The sequence below is a fragment of the Vipera berus genome (assembly GCF_964194415.1).
Source record: "Vipera berus genome assembly, chromosome: 1".
Classification (NCBI taxonomy): Eukaryota; Metazoa; Chordata; class Lepidosauria; order Squamata; family Viperidae; genus Vipera; species Vipera berus.
This window is the reverse complement of record NC_138202.1, coordinates 118,580,233-118,586,257: the sequence shown is the minus strand read 5'-3', so window position 1 is coordinate 118,586,257 and position 6,025 is coordinate 118,580,233. Positions and strand designations below refer to the sequence as shown.

The following is a 6,025-nucleotide window of genomic DNA, read 5'->3' as shown; positions in this document are numbered from 1 at the left end:
TGGCACATAAAACATACATCCGCACTAGAATATTCTTCACTAGACGATCCAAGTAATCTAATAGTTCATTTTGACCAACATATAGTTGCAAGAACACCCAGAAAAATGCACTTAAAAATCTATGTAATTGTGCATGCTGATTTTAGTTCCCTGTTTTTAACTTGGAATTTCTAGGGCAGAAAATTTTATCAATGTAACCTGTGGTATATTCTGTCACCTAGAGCAGGGTTGTCAAACTGCCGGCCCACAGGCTGGACGCATCACAACAAAACCGCGCTCACCCCATTGCTGGCAATGGGGAAAAAGCTCCGATACGTCATGCGATGTCACATGACATCACGAGTTTGACATGTCTGACCTAGAGCATCTCCATCATGTGTAACCCTCTGACAAGGGATAAATACTCTATTGCCCACCTGATACTAATATGTAGTGATCACCTGGCCATCATTTTTGAGTAAATATGTTTTTCCTATCTTGCTGCCTTTCAGATGCAGTAAACTGGGAACATCTTGAGGATTGTGGAAATTGTAATCCAAGACAATTGGAGTTCATCAAGCAGAGGAAGATTGTGATAGACAGCTGTGATTCACTCCAGTCTCCTGCAGACTGTGAACTTTTCAACTGTATGGGTCCATTATTATGTCCATTACTTTACTTGAACTGAGATGTGAAATGGAGTCAAACAGATCCAATATACTGTATTACTTGTATCACTCTATATTGTGTATGTATGTATGCCCACACACCTTGAAAAGTGCTTCATTATCATATGTTAAGATCGAAGATCTAACTTTCCTAAGGAAGTCTAATTTTAGCATCTCTTGTTTTCTCCAGTAAAATGTCTTGCAGCAAATTTTCCCAGAAAACCTTAAGCCGTAACCCTTATCATTTCAGTTTTACAACATTTATTTTATTTATCTTGCAACAGTGATAGCTCTGGAAAGAGCTCTGCCTTGATCTTGCAATTCAGGGTTTGAAACGTTTGTGTTACATTTAGGAGACACTATTACACCATGTTCAGCTGCTTTGATCTTTTTGCCAATTGCACTGTTTACAAAACTCCAAGAAGAAATTAACATTTTGCAACATGTAATGTGAAAACTAAACAGAACAAAGGTAAAGAGATTGAATTTCAGAGCAGGGGGGAAGTAAATCAGCTGTCAGGGTTGGTGTGTGTTTTGTTTTGTTTTTAGTTTGTAATCTCACCAAACTGAAGAGTCAGCTCTTCTTGTGCATCTCAGAAGACCTTGGCTGCAATTTGTACCTATTAAGATTTCAGAAGACAACTCAGAAATACCCCCTTTTTGGATGCAGCTAGAGGCGATGCACCTAAGACCAAATTGTTTTTGTATTTATGGACCTGGGAAAGTACAGTTGAACCATTAATCTAAGAGAGACAAAGTGTAATCAAACTCAGTAAAATCTATCACTTACTAAATCTCATCCTAACACTGACTTTAAACCTCAGACTGTAGCATCTGATCTAATTTTGGGGCTCTCTCTTTTTTCTCCCCATCACCTGTTTATTATAACATCTTCCTGATATAATGTTTGTGCCATTTGATTTGGCTTAATAAAAGCACCATTGTCTTGTTACAGATATTGAATTCTGTGTCTTTTTCATGTTCTCATACTATTTTTTAAGGTTATCCAAAAGGGATTATCAATCCTCTTCCCACTGTATCTGTACCAATGGATAATATTTCTCCAGCTCCCGATAGCAATGTTTAGTTTTTGTAAGCTTTGGTAAATAAGGATTTCCCCAAATTTCTCCTCAGCCAATATTTATGTATTCCAAACAACTGTATTTGATACAATTTGCCTTCTGGGTCTTATTCAAACGTAGCAGTTAAATCTAAATTGATTAGGAAATACAAATTACAAGAACATATGAGAAATGTCAATAAACATTAAAAATAAGGAACACCTCCAGGGAAAAGCTACTGGAGTGCCTCAGCTCTATTAGCCAGAACAAAATCTATCTTTCCACTTCCTAAAAGATGTGCAATAGCAATCAGATTGTTACCTGGTCCTCTTTTAGATTGTCAGCATAACTCCTGTGACCTGAAGGAACAATTTTTGATTTCCATTTATCCAATATCATTGTCAGATTATAGTCAAGTTGAAAGAAGCCAGTGAGAGTTATCAGATCAATATCAGTATCGGATTTCAGATAATTTAGGGATTCTTACAAATAGATCCTATTGGAGGAAATGGCTTCTGATAGGATTTTTCCCAAGGAAGAAACTAAAGCCAAAAAAAATACTTTGGAGGGGTTTTTTGAGGTTGGGAAGCTTCTTTGATGTTCTTTTCAGTCATCCTATCCCATGAAAGGAATGAACTTGCAAAGGAGATGAAATTAGTTTTCTTTTGTCAGCTCTACATCCAGATTTCCCACAATCACAGTTGGCTTTACACAATCCCACCACTTAAATGAATCAGGGGGTTGGCACCTTCTTCACCATTTGTCCCTCTTAATTTTCAAAATGGGCACAGTGGGGAGACTAGAGAGAAAGGCTCATTAGGAATCTCCCAGCAAATAAAGAGACAAGACATGGTAAGTTTGGGTGACACATTTATTTATCAAAAACAAAACCTTTAGCACTCTAATAATGCCGGAATATGCTTAAATGCCAAAATCACCTCATGATTCTTACTATCTAAGCCTAACTTGTCCCACTAGAGCACACCTGCATAGGTAATCAAGGGAGATTTTCCTGAGTTGCTCCTTTCCTGGTCTTATAACTCTGGGTGGGCTTCCAAGAAGATCCTTACTTTCACCACAGGTACCACCCTTAATCATTTTAAAGATGCCTCTTGGCTTCTGAAGTTACTTTTCCACATGGCTCAGTAGCTATGACCAACCTCAACCTATTTCATGGCCTTCACAAAACTAATCTCGCCATAATCCAATACCACCATAAGTCTGAGGTCAAAGTCAAACCCAACCAGATTATTCTGCAAATGAGATTAATGTGTTTGAGAAGCAAAAAAATACCTGGAGAGTCTGCCTCTATAGCATACTGGAGTCCTGGTGGTGCAGTGGTTAGAATGCAGTATTGCAGGCTAATTCTGCTGATTGCCAGTTGCCAGCAGTTCGATCCTGACCGGCTCAAGGTTGACTGACTCAACCTTCCAAACTTCCGAGATCAGTAAAATGAGGACCCAGATTGTTGGGGGCAATATGCTGACTCTGTAAACCGCTTAGAGAGGGCTGTAAAGCATTGTGAAGCAGTATATAATTCTAAGTGCTATTGCTATATTGCCCAGCTACAACCTGCAATGCCTACACTTCAATTGCAGCAGTAAAGCAACCTTAAGAAAAATGAAGAGAACTGACCTGAAACAAAACAAGCTTTCATAATCTCCAGATGTTATTCCTATACAGTGTTGAGTTTCAAACCCTGTGGTCTGAATCTTTCCCAGTCTGGCTACAGCCCCCTCATTTATTATAAATCTGGCAAAGCAGGCCAGGGACCGTGCAAAGTTAAGTGAATTTGTTTGTGAAAATATTACAGATTAAAGAAGGAGTGGGTAACTATGGCCCCTTTACAACCTATAGACTTCAACCCCCATGAACCAACGTGGCTGGTTCAGGAATTCTGAGAGTTGAAGTCCACATGTTATAAAGAGGCCATAATTGCCTGGAGTAGAGGATGTCAGCAGCTCACTTCACACACACCTATATGTAAGGGATAGATAGCAGCATACACAAGGATAACCCTCCCCATTAAAAAATGATAAACCTGCCCCAACTCCAAACAAACAAACAAAAAAATATTGCACCAATGTGCTCATTCTTATGATTGCAAATGTTAGTGTCTCTTTGGGGAAAAAATCAAATCCATTCCTTCTAGAAAGAAAGGATTCTTCTTTAGCACAAGAATCTTCTGGAGAGCTACAAAAAGGAGTTTGCATCATGGTGTAGAACAAAATTTGTCATTTCATCCCTGACATTATATAATTTTCTCTGACAATGGTTCTTCTGTCTTCCCCATTTGCTAATCCATTCAACCCATACGTATATCTGTTCTGGATATTTTCCTTATCTCATTACCCTTGATAATATGCACATTTCAAATTTTCAGTATTAGCATATTTTCAAGGTCGTTCACCTGTAAAAAAACAATAAACATGTTTTGTGTATTCGCTTTATACAATTTCAATCAAACACAGAATTGAAATATGTATTTCAACTAAGGATAAACATAGTTCTAACAGCTGTATTTTATATTTTCAAATGGAGGAAGAAATCTATAATTGTTAATTAGCTTCTTCTCAGCCACCCATGGGAGATTTTCAGGTGCAACCTGAAAGCCATGTAGCATTTGACAGAATCTAATTTGAACATCTGCAATGTATCTCCCCTGTTTCACCTCAGAAATAATTAAATATTATCCCTCTACCATGAACCTTAACTACTTTTTTCTTCTCTTCTTTGTCCTCTTTCTTTTCATTTATCAGCTCGCATGACAAAACATTTTTGGAAATTCCAAAGCTTACCTGTTAAGTTTCTAACTTTGGGGCTCTAATGTGGAATCAAAATGGTTCCCTGACAGGTTGATAGGTATAAGTAGACAGGGCCTTATGAATCTGGGACATATTCTGTTTTATAACCAGAGTTGCAGAAGAACTGACAACCCCCTCCATCTCCTTCTCCCCCCCCAAGACTTTCATTATATGCATATGTATGTCAGTTTTTCTTCTGCCTCACAGAATAAAGAGGGAAGGAAGGAAAACATTCAAACCATAATCTTTTCAATAAAAACTCTGAGGTACACATTCATTGAGGTTTTATTTAATTCTCCAGTTAAACGCTCTTTATTTCTTTTGACCATCTTCAGAAGTTAGGTGGGAGACTGCAGCTCAGTAGCAGAAAATATGTTTTGCATACAAGAGGACCCAGTTGGGGTTCCCAACATCTCCATCTAGGGCTGAAAAGAGTCAGAGCTGTAACCTTTGACAGTTGACACCACTCAGTGTGGGCAATACTGCCTAGCTGGATCCACATTCTGAATCAGTATCTGTGATTTTCCTGAGATCCACCCCAGCTGTTCGGCTCCCATCACAATGCAGATGATATAGGAATTTTTGAAAATGAAGCCCACTTATATTAATCAAAACAATAAAAACACTATCCAGCTTTTTGTTTTGCATTATGCATATTCATACCTGTACATAACAGAGGAATTCAAAGGCAATTATCTGACCATTCCTCTCCCTCACTGAGGATCCTATACTCTGTTCCTTCTGTGGTACTTTTAGGCCCAGTCAATAGTCATTCAACACACTAAATAAGGAATCTAAAAAATCTATCATTTTATATTGCGTTGAAAGCTAAAAAGAGTAAGACACACCCAAGGTCATTTTATACATTCAACAGAATCAAGACGTATTTGGGGGGAGGGGCAGTTGGCCTATATCACTTCTAATTGTAGTTGCTTGCATTTAAAGCCTACCTTATGCCTACAAAGCTAAAATGACAGGGGAAATGCTTTTATGAAATGCTATTTTCTAAATTTGGAAAGGCAGTGTTTACTCTCAAGGGTACATTTAAAATTTAAACTTTCTATTTTTACCCTAAAATGGAACAGTCCTGGGCAAACTTATCTCTTCATTCTTTCACATGTATATGTCATAGTGATGAGCAATAACATGTCCAGCCATGTTTTACTAACTGATAAGAATGTTTTATCTTGTATAAAGAAAACTGGCAAACAGATTACAAACATTTTAAATCTATAATTCTATCCCAGCAATTCAGATTCAGAATAAATTCTAGAATCTAAAAAAATGATATAGGGAATAATAATAATAATAATAGGATAATATGAACACATTTGAATATCCTAATTATTTTTTTAATTCAGAAAGAATATTTTAATGTTCAAAACCACTTTTCAATTTACAGCACTTCCTTGCAAATTTAATTGCAACAAAAAAAATTAAAGTAAAAAGGATTTGTGATTGTTTTTTAAAAAAATCATTAAGTCTGTATAAATGTACAACTTCTTGTCCAGTT

General features: G+C 37.1%; 1 protein-coding gene across 1 annotated transcript in view; it reads right to left on the bottom strand.

Annotated features, from left to right (window-relative positions):
• Window positions 1-2,561: 2,561 nt before the first annotated feature.
• Window positions 2,562-6,025, bottom strand: part of TNKS1BP1 (tankyrase 1 binding protein 1) — a 52,214-nt gene continuing 48,750 nt past the window's right edge. Inside the window, exon 12 of the mRNA XM_081316607.1 lies at window positions 2,562-4,118. The gene's annotated coding sequence lies outside the window, so the exon portion shown is untranslated. The remainder of the gene's footprint in view (window positions 4,119-6,025) is intronic.